This window comes from Somniosus microcephalus, chromosome 5 (genome assembly GCF_052327205.1).
Source record: "Somniosus microcephalus isolate GS21.2 chromosome 5, FLI_Smic_1.0, whole genome shotgun sequence".
Lineage (NCBI taxonomy): Eukaryota > Metazoa > Chordata > Chondrichthyes > Squaliformes > Somniosidae > Somniosus > Somniosus microcephalus.
The window spans coordinates 283,911,694-283,925,496 of NC_140991.1; the positions used below are offsets into that span (position 1 = coordinate 283,911,694).

Sequence of the window (13,803 nt, forward strand, 5' to 3'; positions counted from 1 at the left end):
TGTCACATCCCATCCAGTTCCACGAGCCAAACGTCAGCCTGCAGCCCTTGAACGAGTCCTCCCTGAGATATCTCCAGCTACCTGCGGCCCGAAAGTTGTCCTACCGCCCTCCACCTTAAAGCAAAGCTACAACTCTGCCTACGTCCCTCCATCACCACCCATACCCTCTGGCCTGTACCCTGGCTGCATCCCCCCCCCCCCTTCACACCTGCCACCTCAAAATGTGCCCTGCGGCCTCCATTGGCGCTCTCCCCTGCCCAAGCAGCGTTCTGCACCCGTCGCCAAAAAACAGGGTCTGTGACCACCTGAGGCTTATCCCGTGTCAAGCCCCCCGCCATCTCACACCCATGGAGAAAGACGAAGAGGGAAGAACATCGCACAGGAAGCACAAAAACAACGAGATGAGGAGACGGAGATGAGCAAAAACAGAACAGAACCAGAGAAGCAAAAACATGACACAGATAGACACAAATGAATAGCAGCCTGAAAACGACAGCCAGAGGAAAAGAAAGAAGAAAGACTTGCATTTATATAGCACCTTTCACGACCACCAGAATATAGAGGACTCACAATTGGGGACAGTGGAATATAGAGGAGACACAATGGGGGACAGCAGGACATAGAAAGAAAAGAAAGACTTGCATTTATATAGCACCTTTCACAACTACCGGACGTCACAAAGTGCTTTACAGCCAATTAAGTACTTTTTGAAGTGTAGTCACTGTTGCAATGTAGGAAACGTGGCAGCCAATTTGTGCACAGCAAGTTCCCACAAACAGCAATGTGATAATGACCAGGTCATCTGTTTTTTAGTGATGTTGATTGAGGGATAAATATTGTCCGGGACACCGGGGATAGCTCCCCTTCTCTTCTTCAAAATAGTGCCAGGGGATCATTTATGTCCACCTGAGAAAGCAGGTTTAACATCTCATCCAAAAGACGCCACCTCCAACAGTGCAGCACTCCCTCAGGAGTGCACTGGGAGTGTCATCCTAGATTTTTATGCTTAAGTCTCTGGTCTGAGACTTGAATCCAGGACCTTCTGACTCAGACGCAAGGGTGCTACCAACTGGGCCACAGCTAACAAGTTGCATCCTCCAACGTCCCATGAGCAACACCACAGGAGATCCGCTAGTAATGTATATAAAAAAAGCTGAAGCTCGATTTTAACCGCAACACTCGTTAAGTTTGGTGGGCGGATTCCGTTAAAAAGCAACTGCATTTTCACATTTCACAATGCAAAAATTGGACATAAACATGTTTGTGTTTTTTTTCATCCTCTTCGACTGATTTTTAAAAAAATACTGAGAATGCACAAAGAACTATAAATAATCAATATTATGCCAAGAGTGAAGCACAAGAACAGGATAACTTTGGTAGCAGTAAGTGCATAATGGGATGGTGAGCATGAAACACATCGACAGACAAATGGCATAGCATTGCAAACCTAAATATAGATTCATGTTTCTGCTGTAGTGACTTCGAACAGAGCTAGCCGTAGATTATTGATGGTGAAAATGTAACTTTTTAAAAAATGAGAGTTGCTGCTCTGAGCAGTTAGTTGTGCATGTGTTATTCTATCCGAAAACAACCAACTTACCAAAAATAAAGTATGTATTGCTGATGAGACAATTCGTCAATAATTCTGTAATTGGAAATAAAAAGTTCTAATTTATAATCATTATGAGTGATTTATGGGCAGAAATAGTACAGTGCCTCCTGGTGGTCAGACTGTGCAATACAGTGACGAGTTTACATAGGCAGTTTCCATTGTAAATATGGATATAGGAATTTATAATAGAAAAAACTGACGCAAAAGTGTGACAAAATTGTGATAACAGGAAGTAAGGTTCTGTAGACAGGAAGTATGTAAAAACATGTAATAAGCTATATACATGTATATTCTTTTTATAGAATGTACAGTATATTTTTTAATTTCTGAAATGTTAGCTTGACAAAGGTAGCACTTGCATACGTCAGATACATTCCACAATATTACAGCTATTAATTTTTAATCTTTTGAGTCGTTTGGTGTACGTTGTACCACATCGCACAGTATTTGCTAAGTTCTCTTCAGGCAGTATTGTAGATGAGGTAGCTCCTCAGTGCAGGTTGTCAGGACTACATCCCGCCCCAGCAGATGCAGTTCAGAACACAATCCGTTGCTCTGCCTTAAGAGCTGCAGCTTCCTCAATGGATATTTTATTGCTCTTCAGACTAATTTGGGACAAACACAAAAAATAAAACACTATGAGATGGCCATTTGTGAAATATTTTCAACCAATAATATTTGCATTCTCTTTCACAACCAGCCACAAACTATAGCCAATATGGAGGATAGGCCCTGTTTTCTCAACCCCCTGACCCTGCCACTCTGTGACTGACCACTGGGGGCGCACGAGAGCAGCCCTTTCCTATGTGTTTCCCTCGCTCAATACTAACTAAAGCACTGAGTGTGAATAATGATGGGAATTGAGTTATTGTACAAGCACCTATGTTGCTGATCTGATTCTGGGTGTGGTTAATGATTTGGGAGCTTAAGAGTTAAAAGGGTGTAGGTGAAGTTGTTTACAGAAGCAGATAGTGGTATGGAAAGTTGAAATACAATGCAGTGGGTGAGATAGAAAGAGAGGGCGTGTGTGAGCGTGTGAGGGATAGAGAATACGTGCAAGAAGGAGAATAAAAGAAAACTGAAGAGAGTATTATAGAGCTAAAATGTAACTGAAGACAAGACTTACTAGAAACTAATGTTGACCGAACATACTTGCTTTGAGAAGTCATGTGGTAAATAATAATGGGGGAGAAATTGGGTGAGTAGCGCCACCTGTTAGCGCCTAAAGAGGCAGTCAGTGGCTGTAGCGCCACTGGCTGCGTCTCCGGCGATATTCAGTAGGGGCGCTAATGGTGGCGTTAGGCATTTGCGCTGTGCCGCCACCGATGACATCATCGGTGTGCGCAGCGCCCCATTCGTGCCCCGTTCGCGATGTTTGGTAGCGAACGCCACAGTTGCGCTGCTCGCTACCCGCGCCCGGTTCACGGGGCCTTACTGTGCCGGCAGCGGCGCAAGTTAAGGTGGAGGTGCGGGGCGGCCGCTTTTTCGGCGGCCGCCTGCCAGAACCTCCGTCCCCGGCCTCCTAACCGCCCCCCCCCCCCGCGGCATTGCCGGCTGTTTCCCGAGAGCCCAGCACTTCTCCTTGGTGCCGGGCTCATTTGCCGGCACTTGCGATCGGGGATCGCGCTGTTGCAGGCACCTCCCCCTTAACAGTGGGAGGAAGGCCTGCAGTACCGCAGCGTGCCGTGCCGCAGCGTGTGGCGCTGCGGCACGTTGTGCTGCGATAATCAGTTTCAGCGCCCTAAGAGGGATGCGGAGTGCCTCGAGCCCCGCCCCGTCTCCCTCGAGGGGCACTGAAACTGAATTTCTGGCGATCGGTATCACTCCGATGGCTGCGCTAAATCCAGCGCTCAGGCAACTTTTGCGCCACTTTGGCGCCCCAACCCAATTTCTAGGCCAATAATGAGTTTTAAACAAATGATAAGGCCAGTTTAAGAGAGAAATAATGAGGCAAATTCATGTGCTGTTTGCCTGAATAAAACCTGGGGTAAACAAGAGACCCCATGTTGTGTGTGACATAAACCACTGCCAATGTACTTGCTGATTGCCAATCAGGACAGAAAATGGAAATTTTCATTAACTCAGAAAAAACCAATGCAGCAGATAGAAATACACTTGAGAAAATGAAGAGTTATTAAGAAAACCACAAGTTACATTTTAACTTGAGGGAGGTATTGAAATGATGTGGGGGGTTTTCTGTAAAAGTGTTTGACAGACTTTATTTTGTTCAGGGAAGGAGAATAATCATGTTCTTTTCGCCATGATGATGTTACACAAGCAATGTGATGATGCATTTGACTCCAATTTACGTCATCACTCTGCACATTTGGGAACAGATGGAGAACTTCTCCAAGCAGTTATTCCTTAAAGATGCTGCTCACTTAACCTGAATGTCACACCTGGTAATATTGTAGTGATGGTGTCACAGCAAGTTTCCCAATCCAACAGTTCAATGATGAGGCCTACAGCTTGTAGGATCAGTGCCGAGAGTGTCAAACTATCCAATCAGGATCTACTGTACATAGGATTACACAGGATATACAGCACAGAAACAGGCCATTCAGCCCAACCAGTCCATGACAGCGTTTATGCTCCACTCGAGCCTCCTCCCGTCTTTCCTCATCTAACTCTATCAGGATAACCCTCCAATCCTTTTGCTCTCATATGCTTATCTAGCCTCCCCTGAAATGCATCTATACTATTCGCTTCAACCACTCCCTGTGGTAGCGAGTTCCACATTCTCACCACTCTCTGGGTAAAGAAGTTTCTTCTGAATTCCCTATTGGATTTCTTGGTTACTATCATATTGATGGCCTTTAGTTTTCCTCTACCCACAAGTGGAAATACTCTCTCTGTGTCTACTCTATCAAAACCTCTCATAATTTGAAAGACCTCTATTAAGTCACCCCTCAGCCTTCTCTTTTCAAGAGAAACATGGCCCAGCTTGTTCATCCTTTCCTGATAGGTATACCCTCACATCTCCATGTCCCTTGATTCCCCTAGAGTCCAAAAATCTATCTATCTCAGCCTTGAATATACTCAAAGACTCAGCATTCACAATGCTCTGGGGCAGAGAATTCCAAAGATTCACAACCCTCTGAGTGAAGAAATTCCTCCTCATCTCAGTCTTAAATGGCCTACCCCTTATCCTGAAACTATGCCTCCTAGTTCTAGACACTCCAGCCAGGGGAAACAACCTCTCAGCATCTACCCTGTCAATCCCCTTCAGAATCTTGTATGTTTCAATGAGATCACCTCTCATTCTTCTAAACTCCAGAGAGTATAGGCCCATTCTACACAATCTCTCCTCATAGGACAGCCCTCTCATCCCAGGAATCAATCTAGTGAACCTTCATTGCACCGCCTCCAAGGCAAGTATATCCTTCCTTAGATAAGGAGACCAGAACTGTGCACAGTACTCCAGGTGTGGTCTCACCAAGGCCCTGTACAATTGTAGCAAGACTTCCTTACTCTTATACTCCAACCCCCTTGCAATAAAGGCCAACATGCCATTTGCCTTCCTTATTGCTTGCTGTTACCTGCATGCCAGCTTTCTGTGTTTCTTGCACGAGGACACCCAAATCTCTCTGAACACCAACATTTGAAAGTTTCTCACCATTTAAAAAATATTCTGTTTTTCAATTCTTCTTACCAAAGTGAATAACCTCACATTTCCCCACATTATACTCCATCTGCCACCTTATTCCCACTCACTTAACCTGTCTATATCCCTTTGCAGGCTCTTTGTGTTCTCCTCACAGCTTACTTTCCCACCTAGCTTTGTATCGGCAGCAAACTTGGATACATTACACTCGGTCCCTTCATCTAAGTCATTAATATAGATTGTAAATAGCTGAGGACCCAAGCACTGATCCCACTAGTTATAGCCTGCCAACCTGAAAAAGATCCGTTTATCCCTACTCTCTGTTTTATCCCATTAGTTTCTCTAGTACATTTTCTCTACTTATATTAATTATGTTAAGTTCCTCACCCTCATTAGACCCTTTATTCATAGAAACATAGAAGATAGGAGCAGGAGTAGGCCATTCAGCCCCTCGAGCCTGCTCCGCCATTCAATGAGATCATGGCTGATCATCCAAACTCAGTACCCTGTCCCTGCTTTCTCTCCATATCCCTTGATCCCTTTAGCCTTAAGAAATATATCTAACTCCTTCTTGAATATATTTAATGAATTGGCCTCAACTGCCTTCTGTGGTAGAGAATTCCACAGGTTCACCACTCTCTGGGTGAAGAAATTCCTCCTCATCTCAGTCCTAAATGCCTTACCCCTTATCCTTAGACTGTGACCCCTAGTTCTGGACTCCCCCACCATTTTTGTTATGCTTTTTGTGTCTTCTACTGTGAAGACAGTCTGCCATTTCCTTATTCCCCATAATAATTTCTTCTGTCTCAGCCTCTAAGGGACCAACGTTTACTTTTGCTACTCTTTTCCTTTTTATATACTTGTAGAAACTCTTACAATCTGTTTTTATATTTCTTGCTAGTTTTCTCTCATTCTGATTTTTCCCTTTTTATCAATTTTTTGGTCAACCTTTGCTGGTTTCTGAAACTCTCCCAATCCTCAGGCTTATTATTATTCTTTGCAACATTATCAGCTTCTTCTTTCAATCTAACGCTATTCTTAACTTCTTTAGTTAGCCACAGTTGGATCACTTTTCCCGTGGAGTTTTTGTTTCTCGATAGAATATATTTTTGTTGAGATTTATGAAATATTTCTTTAAATGCTAGCCATTGCTTATCTACCGTCATACCTTTTAATCTATTTTTCCAATCTACCTTAGCCAATTCACCCCTCATACCTATGTAATTGGCTTTATTTACATTTAAGACTCTAGTTTCGGACTTAGGCAAGTAATTCTCAAAATTAATGTAAAATTCTATCATATTATGATCACTCTGCCCCAGAGGATCCTTTACTATGAGATTGCTAATTAACCCAGTCTCATTACACAATACAAGATCTAAAATAACCTGTTCCCTGGTTGGTTTCATGACATATTGTTCTAGGAAACTGTCCCGAATGCATTCCATGATCTCGTCCTCCAGACTACCCTTGTCAATTTGATTTGTCCAGTCTATATGAAGATTAATGTCCCCAAGATTATTGCATTACCTTTGTTGCAAGCTCCTACTATTTCTTGATTAATATTCTGTCCAATGGTATAGCTACTGTTAGGGTGCCTATATATTACTCCTACCAGTGTTTTCTGCCCCTTGTTATTCCTTATCTCCACCCATACTGATTCTACTTCCTGATCTTCCGAGCTGAGATCCTTTCTCGCTACTGTCCTTATGTCATCCTTTATTACCAGCGCTACTCCCCCTCCTTTTCCATTCTGCCTGTCTTTTCAAAATGTCAAGTACCCTGGAACATTTAGTTCCCAACCTTGGCCACCTTGAAACCATGTCAATGTAATGGCAATTAGATCAAACCCATTTATCTCTATTTGTGCCATTAGTTCGACTATCCTGTTACGAATGCTTCGTGCATTTTGTTGTAATGTGAAGGTGAAATCTCAGTTGTGCATAGACTACAGACACATCATTGTGTCCATTATTGTAATTAAGGGGGAAACCTGCTTTGGAATTCCAGTGACATCATGAAGCTAAGAGTGTGGATTCTGGGTAGAACTCGCCAATCATGAGGTGAGAGGAGAAGGGCATTATGATGTCACAAGAGGAGGAAATTCTCCACAAAATGTCTGTTCCCAGGTTACCTCTAACCAATAGATCTAAATATAAATAATGGGATAACAAAACTGACTAAGAGAAGAACAGATATTTAAATTTAAAATATTTAGAATTATGGGCAATTCATTAGCCTATACTTCCCCTTACCTCTTTCTCCCCAAGTTACAGATTTTAAAATCTTGTCTAAAAAAAAAAAGTTTTCAGCTACAGAGGGAAAATAAAAATGTGCTTTTGATAACTGTCAGCCCCTTAGATAAATTCAGCCATGTGACTAATCTTAGTACAGAGAAAGGGGTAATTCAGCAGTGAAACTACTCGATTGCTTATCAGCATATAGCACAGCTTCTCAGGGCTGTTCTTACCAGATCTCACACATTGAGCTGTTTTCCCTCAATGCTTCAATGAAACTGTTTGCTCCGAGCACTGTAATATTGTTCTTAATCAACCTGAAATAAAACAGTCTTTTAATTTTGTTTTCCACCATTTGATGGTCTGTCTCCCTTGTGGTGGGCTTCACCCACCCACCTGGGCCACAGATTAGATCCTGCAGCTGCTGGCACTGTGATGAACAGGCAGGCAGTATACTGGATAATGTCAGTCATTTCCTTGCCTGAGGTATTCCACTTACGTGGAATTAACTGCAAATCCCACTGCCTCCCACTATGTAACTTTTATATCCCACTGTCACCTATTATAGATTCCCTGCATCCCATATCTTCATTGTGCATGCATTATGGCCCACTAGCCCCATTTTATTTCCTCTATATCCTATTGCCTCCCATTGTGTGACCTCGATATCCCATTGTCCCCAATTGAGTGACCTCGATATCCCACTGTCCCCAATTGTGTGTCCTCTATATCCTGCTGTCCTCCATTCTATAACCTCTATATCCCACTGTCTCATTATCTCTGTAGTCTGCTCCCCAATGTCCTCTCTCTATATCTCACTGCCTTTGGTTCTATACCCATTTTATCTTACTATCATCTAAAGCATATCCTCTAAATATCTTCTGCCCTACCTTACAACAGTGACTTGAATTCAAAAGTACAGTCCCCACCACTTAAAATGCCTATATTTAAATTGGGCAATCACTTAAATCAGCCAAAAAGTGCCACCATTATCAGTCTGTATTAAAATCAATTTTAAAGTTGCCGGTTATAGTGTGTTAAGTGCTCTGTGTATTTCGGGCAGAAACAGGTGGGTTTACTCTCTAGTCCACACCTCGATAAGGTGCACTGAATGCAAGAACAAGCGCAAGTAAATAGCACCTCATTAAGGTCCAATTACCTTTTGCATCTTGTGAACTTTATCCTCTCTAAGCACCATTACAGTTTGCACTAAACACTCCATTTTCTGCAATTCAATAGTGACCTACTACATTTGTGTTCAATAGTAGAGTACTGTAATAGCGCTACCCCTTTAAAGGGGTCAACTCTTTGACAAAGATTTTGACTCAAAACGTTGACTCTATTTCTCTCTCCACGGATGTTGCCTGGCCTGCTGAGTTTTTCCAGCATTTTCTGTTATTTCGGATTTCCAGCATCCGCAGTATTTTGCTATCATATAGCAGGCAAATCGCGTTAGCACGAACGCACTCGCTATAAGCAGTGGGGACTGTACTTCATTGACTGTGAAGCATTTTGGGATATTTGGAGGTCATGAAAGGTGTCACACAAATGCATGTCCTTTCTTGCTTTCCAATCAACAAGATCTCTTTCTCATAGTGCCGTTTTCACAAAAATACATAAAGACCCGACTTAAAGGTATCTGGAACACGTACCACAAAGAATGTAGGCTCCTGTTTACTTTGAGCACATCTGCAAAGCACCTCGCTGCTTCGTCATCCAATTCATTTTCTGTAAGCCTAATTTAGAAAAGTCACATTTCCAGAATATTACTGAACTCTACCATGGCTAGCTGATGTTTGACATTGAGAGTGCTCAAGGGGCTGTAAGCACAACTATTAGGTAAAGTTAGAGAATATTATTAGGAAAATACCATCCCTGAAAGGACAATTTATATTATTCTGCTGCATTTTCTTTCAAAAATATTTTCCCTCTTTTTTTTGTAGATATTCCATTACCAAACACACCTGGAGAAGGGAAAATAGGAACAGGAAGAGGCCATTCAGCCCTCGAGCCTGTTCCGCCATTCTTTTAGATCATTGGCTGATAGGTACCTCAAGTCGTATTTATCTGCCTTTGCTCCATATCTCTCGATACCCTTACCTAACAAAACTCTATGGGGGTAAAATTCGGTTGATTTGCACCTCCTGTTAGCGCCCTAAATGGGCGTTAACGGGGGGCGCAAAGCAACTAGCGCCCGGACATGGCGCCGCTAACGCCTCCTGCAAAATTCAGCGGGAGTTGAACGGCAGCGGTAACCATTAGCGCCCGGCGGCGCTGCGCCTCCGGCGATGACATCATCGCCTTGCGCAGCGCCCCGCTCGCACCCCGGCCTCGATCTTCGGTAGCACCCTCTAACTTATCACCAGACACTATGTCCGACAGGGTCAGGGGGGTGTACATGGGGCCGGGGCGACGCAAATTAAAGGGGTGGAGCTGGGCGGCCATTTTTGTTGTTGGCCACCTGCTAACACCTGCCCCCGCTGCTGTCTCTGGCCTCCTGTGAAGCACCCCCGCGGGGTGCCGGCTGCGCTCCTCTTGAGTGCCGGGCTCTTTTGCCGGCCCTCCGATCCCTGGTGGCCCAGCTGGGCCCCGGGTTGTGCTGCGCTAGGCCCCTCCCCTTTAATAAGGGGGAGGAAGACCTACGTGCCGCGATATTCACTCGCAGCACCCCACGAGGGAGGCGGCGCATTTCCAGTGCTACCCCAAAGGGGACTCGACCCAATTTTGCCCCCTGTCAATCTCAATCTTGAAAATGTCAATTGACCCCCACATCCACAGCCTTCTGGGGGAAGAGAGTTCCAGATTTCCACTAGCCTTTATGTGAAAAAGTGATTTCTGACTCAACTCCTGAATAGCCTAACTATTGTACTGCCTGGTGGAAAAGTACAAAACATAATACTGCAAGTTTGGAGACTCATGCTGTGGGAATTGAAGATGTAAATATTTGCACTCATCGCATCAATGATGTGAACACGCCTGTTGCGTGTTGTACGTGCCGTGACGACATCATGGATTTGATGCGCCCATATCACCGAACTACATTCTGGGAGAGGAACAGGGCAAAAGTTTGTTGTTGTTTTTTTTTAAATTAATAAAGAAATTGTTTTTTAACTACTCCAACATCAAAAAGACTAATCGAGGAATTTATGGTGAAAATTTTTAACTAACAATTTTAATGCTCCTTAAAAATACTGCCAGTCAGGTAAAGGACAGCCAGAGGTACAGTAGGAACATAAGAATAGGAGTAGGCCATTCAAGCCCTCGAGCCTGTTCCGCCATTCAATTAGATCATGACTGATCTACATCTTAACTCCATTTACCTGCCTTGGTTCCATATCTTTAATATCCTTAATACTCTTACCTAACAAAAATCTATCAATCTCAGTTTTGGGTGAATTCCTGATTTCCACTACCCTTTGGTGTGAAGGAAGTTCCTTCTGTTCTGCTCCAATTGCAAGCTTCAGGGCCGACTTCAGAACATCACCCGTTATTGCACCAGCGTGACTATCTTTCATTAGCCATTGAGTGAGACCGCCAACTTTGGGGTCAATTAATGCCAAATTAGTTTTGTGCTGTGGGTCCATGTCCATTAGGAACTAAATTGACACTTGCCCCAAATCATTTTACATAGGCCTCAGCTACCAGAAAGGACTTTCATTCCAGCTGAGCTGAGGGCTTAATCCCACAAAGTACAGAATTAAAACCAATACCAGAGTATCTTCAGGGAGCTGTTGTCTCGTAGTGCTGCAACTAAACTTTTACCTCCCTCTGTGGAAATGCCATTGGCTGCAAGACTGGGGAAAAAATGATGTTGTTAATTAAATGATAAATTGCAGATAATTCACAAAATTACATATCTGCTTTATAGGAGTGCTTTTTAGTCCCACCCAAAAATAGCGATTAAGTATACAGAAAATGTTCGGGTGAAGGTATAATGTGCTGTTGACTTTGTTTTAGCAAATTATTGTCTAAATGCCAGATAGTCGAGACTAGTGGAGCTTTGAGAGAAAATAGGAAGTAATAGGTGATATCTGAGAGAAGGAAGAGCCTTAGAAGACCAGTAGGGAGGGCCGAGGAAGGCGAGATCAGCAGGTAGGGTCAAGGAATGGGGGAACTGAGAGGGACAGGAGACCATCATTATTTTATGCACTGGTTTACACCATTGTATTTTTTAATTATGGTTGCCTAAATAACTTGAATTTCAAAGACTTTCAAACTACCTAAGTATTGTAGAATTCTCTCATTTCTTTATTTGTGGCCTGAGATCTGGACTTTGTGGATGAACTGAGATTTGTGTTGCTCATGTACAATGTCATACTGTGAATATTTATTTAAAAAACTGTTCCATTCCAAAGTCCTGTCAAACTGTACAAGAAATCTGATCGATAAAGGGTATTTTCACCCCTTGTAGATTCATTCGATTTAATTGTTTATAGGCATTGTACTTGCTTGGTTTTCGTCCACCTGTAAATAAATCTGATATTAGTTTAAGCCTGTATGTATTGGTCTGATGGCATGATATTTTCTGCTTTTTAAAGGAGTCAGGTGAACATACGGGCATCTCGTGCAGTCGACTCCAGAGTTAAGGGTAATTTTTAATTCTAGGAAGACTATCTCACTCAGAGCAGGTATAATGGTAACAGTGCAGGTTCCAGATAATAATAATAATAATAATCAACTTTATTGTCATTGTTAGTGCACAAGTGCAGTACAACGAAATGTAGGCTTGCTGATCTCAGGAGACTCGGCTTCTTCATGGAAAACACCTTTTCAGCATGAACATAAGACAGGACTATTGGGAAAAAAGCCCAAGCCGCAACTATACTAATATCACACAGTGCAATTTCTAAGCTTAGAATGTGAACAACACAACAACTTGCATTTATATAGCGCATTTAACGCAGTAAAACATCCCCAGGTGCTTCGCAGGAGCGAAATCAGGCAAAATTTGACACCAAGCCATATATGGTGATATTAGGTAGGATATTAGATATTAGGACAGGAGTTAGGTTTTAAGGAGTGTCTTAAAGAAGAATAAAGAGGTGAAGTGGCGGAAAGGTTTAGGGAGGAAATTGAAGCGTTCAGAAAGGGTCAGAATTTGTTGGAATTTATCAGAAGAGCTAAGTCGGAAAGATAGTGAATGTAAAAGAATACTAGTTAAATACAAACAAAGATGGTCTTCCGGTCTTTTGAGAGTTAATCACTATGGAGATATTAGCATTGATTCATTTTGAGACTTTGTCTGGTTTATGTGATCAAAACCCCCTGTGGAATGTGATTAACTGAGCTCTTTCAAACAAGGATGGTTTCTTAAAGCTTCAGCAAAGGCGACAGCACCCTAGTCTCCAATCTGATTTCCCCACATCCTGTAATTCAATTCAAGACTGACCATCACTGCAGATTCACCTAGAAAACCTTCATTAAGTAATATAAAATGGTCGGCAATTCATTACCTAACCCTGTACTTAAATGAGATACAACGGGTGTTGCATTTTTTTCTCTTTACTGCACTGGGAGTGTCAGCCTAGAATTTGTGCCTCTATATCCTTTTTATAATATGGCGACCAGAATTGTACACAGTACTCCAAGTGTGATCTAACCAAGGTTTGATACAAGTCAGGTTTCAATCCATGATCTGCTGATTCCGAGGCAAGAGTGCTACCACTGAGCCAAGGCTAACACCATTGGAGAATGACAGAAAAGTGCTACAATGAATTTTAGTGGTGGTACCACAGAGCCTTTCTCAGAATATCACCGCAGTTTTTAAAGAGAGGCTATAACACAAGATTTCTGTTTGGTAGTAGATCATTTTACATAGGATTACATAGGATGCACAGCACAGAAATAAGCCATTCGGCCCAACCAGTCCATGCCAGTGTTTAAGCTCCACTCGAGCCCCCTCCCGTCTTTCCTCATCTAACTCTATCAGCATAACCCTCTATTCACTTCTCTCTCATATGTTTATCTAGCCTCCCCTTAAATGCATCGATACTATTCACTTCAACCACTCCCTGTGGTAGCGAGTTCCATATTCTCACCACTCTCCGGGTAAAGAAGTTTCTTCTGAATTCCCTATTTGATTTCTTGGTGACTATCTTATATTGATGGCCTTTAGTTTTGCTCTTCCCCACAAGTGAAAACACTCTCTCTGTGTCTCTGTATCCACTCTATCAAAACCTTTCATAATTTTAAAGACCTCTCAGCCTTCTCTTTTCAAGAGAAAAGAGACCCAGCCTGTTCATCCTTTCCTGATAGGTACAACCTCGCATTTTTGGTATCATCCTTATAAATCTATTTTGCACTCTCTCCAGTGCCTCTATATCCTTTTTATAATATGATGATCAGAATTG

The 13,803-nt window shown here is 42.7% G+C and overlaps 1 pseudogene; it reads right to left on the bottom strand.

The window, feature by feature from the left end:
* Positions 1-1,885: 1,885 nt before the first annotated feature.
* Positions 1,886-13,803, bottom strand: part of LOC147117779 (nucleotide-binding oligomerization domain-containing protein 1-like) — a 42,695-nt pseudogene continuing 30,777 nt past the window's right edge.